Source organism: Galeopterus variegatus, unplaced genomic scaffold (genome assembly GCF_000696425.1).
Source record: "Galeopterus variegatus unplaced genomic scaffold, G_variegatus-3.0.2 Scaffold444, whole genome shotgun sequence".
In the NCBI taxonomy this organism is placed as follows: Eukaryota; Metazoa; Chordata; class Mammalia; order Dermoptera; family Cynocephalidae; genus Galeopterus; species Galeopterus variegatus.
In genome coordinates, this window is record NW_007726555.1 from 555,847 (window position 1) to 558,506 (window position 2,660).

A 2,660-nucleotide genomic window follows, 5' to 3' on the forward strand; every position below is an offset into this window, starting at 1 on the left:
AGCGCCGCCGCGCTTCCCAAGCGGCGCACTAGCGCAGTGCGCCACCGGGCCGGCCCAGAGGAATTAATTTTTTTAATTGCCTTCTGCACAAAAAAAGTCATTTATACCAAAACTCATTTTACTGATCAAAAACTATTGACTAAAGAAGATACATACATGTGGCACAGCTAGGAATAGAATAGGGTTCTTTATACACTATTGCTTTTTTCACCACCACCACATTCAGGAACCTAAGTTCTTTCCAACTCTAAAATTTTATCATTTGTCTGCTCTGTGGCTCATGATGAACTGTGATGAATTGGGGCATTGACATACAGTGGCTTAAATAAAATTAATAAAGGTGAATGGTTTGGAGTTGGGGACTCCATGTTTCTCCTTTTGTTTTTTCATGTTTTTAATTGACAAATAAAAATCATATGTACTTACGGTATACAACATGATGTTTTGGGCCGGCCCAGTGGTGCACTGGATAGTGCGCCGCTTGGGAAGCGCGGTGGCGCCCCCGCCCGAGGGTTCGGATCCCAGATGTTTTGAAATATGTATACACTAATGGAATAGCTAAATTGAGCTAAATAATATATGCATTACCTCACATACTTTTTTGGTGTAGTGAGAACATTGAAAAGCTACTCAACATTTTTTGAGTACACCATACATTGTTATTATGTTATTATGTAATTATTATTAACTATAGTCACCATGTTGTACAATATCACCCCAATACTCCCTCCTCCAAGCTTCTAGCAACCACCATTCTATTCTCTGCTCCTATGAGTTCGAATTTTTTAGATTCCACATATAAGGGAGATTATGTAGTATTTGTCTTTCTATGCCTGGTTTATTTCACTTAGCATAATATCCTCTAGGTCCATCCATGTTGTCATGAATGACAGGATATCCTTCTTTTTAAGTCTGAATGATATTCCATTGCATATATATATCACATTTTCTTTATCCATTCATCCACTGATAGATATGGAGGTTGATTTCATATCTTGGCTACTGTGAATAATGCGGCAATGAATAGCGCAGGTATCTCTTTGTCATACGGATTTCCTTTGGATATATATCCAGCAGTGGGTTTGTAGGATCATATGGGAGTTCTATTTTTAATTTTGGGGGCAACGTGATACTGTTTTCCACAAAGATTGCACTAATTTACAATCCCAAGAACAGTGTGTAAGTGTTGCCTTTTGTCCATATCCTCACCAACACTTACCTTTTGACTTTTTGATAGTAGCCCTTCTTCCAGGTGTGAGGTGAAATCTCATTATGGATTTGATTTGCATTTCCCTGATGACTAGTAATGCTGAGCATTTTTTCATATACTTTCTGGCCATTCGTATGATTTCTATGGAAAATTTTATATTCAGGTTCTTTGCCCATTTTTTAATTGGATTATATTTTTGCTACTGAGTTATTTGATTTCCTTATACATTTTAGATATTAAACACTTATGAGATGTGTGGTTTACAAATATTTTCTCCCATTCTGTAGGTTGTCTCTTCATTCTGTTGATTGTTTACTCTGCTGTGAAGAGTCTTTTTAGTTTGTGATAATCCCATTTGTCTATTTTTGCTTTTGTTGCCTGTGCTTATGGGGTCATATCCAAAAAATCTTTGCCTAGACCAAGGATATAGAACTTTTCCCTAGATTTTCTTCTACTAGTTTTACAGTTTCAGGTCTTATGTTTAATTCTTTAGTCCATTTTGAGTTAATTTTTGTATATGATATGTGAGATAAAGTTCTAATTTCATCTTTCTACATGTGGATATCCAGTTTCACCAACACCATTTATTGAAGAGACTGTCTCTTCCCCACTGTGTGTTCTTGGCATCTTTGTCAAAAATCAATTGACAGTATCCACGCCCTCCTCCTATGGGAGCACAGAGCTCCTACCAACTCAATGCCACATACCCTCTCCAGCAGACAGTGAGAAGGGGCTGCACAAGTCCCTTGCATTGGCTTCCTGAATTCACACCCTCCTACCCCCAGAGTTTAGAGGTCCTCCTGATGCGGTGAGCTCTCTAGCACCAGCAGAGAATGTGCCATGGGTATAGAAATTGCCTAGAGCCATACCACTCTCCACAGGAGCCCAGAGTCCCATCTGACACAGTGGCCCACCTCACCAGCAGAGAAAGTGCAGGAAGTGAGTCAGCACTTACTACTGTGCCCACCCAGAGCCAAACTTATTTAGCCCAACCTGACTATCAGTATAAAACATTTCTACAGGTAAGAATCTCTCCCCTCAAAAACCACTCCAAAAATTAAAAGAAGAGACTACACAACCACCGGATGCTCAGACATCAATGCAGAGATACAAGAAGCATGACAAAACAGGGAAACATGACATCCCCAAAAGTAGGCTACTGTTCTCCAATACCAGACCCCAAACAACAGGAAACATGAATCACCTGAAAAGAAATCCCAAACGTCAATATTAATGAAACTCTACCTGGTGAACAAAAACATCAAAAACAAAAACAAAATCACAATGAAGTCAAAACAAACAAAAAAAGATCCAGGACATGTATGAAAAATTTGACAAAGAGATAGAAACAATAAAAAGAACCAAGTAGAAATCCTGGAACTGAAGAATGCATTCATCAAAATAAAAAATACAACTAAGAGCATAAGCAGCAGGCTGGAACAAGCAGAGG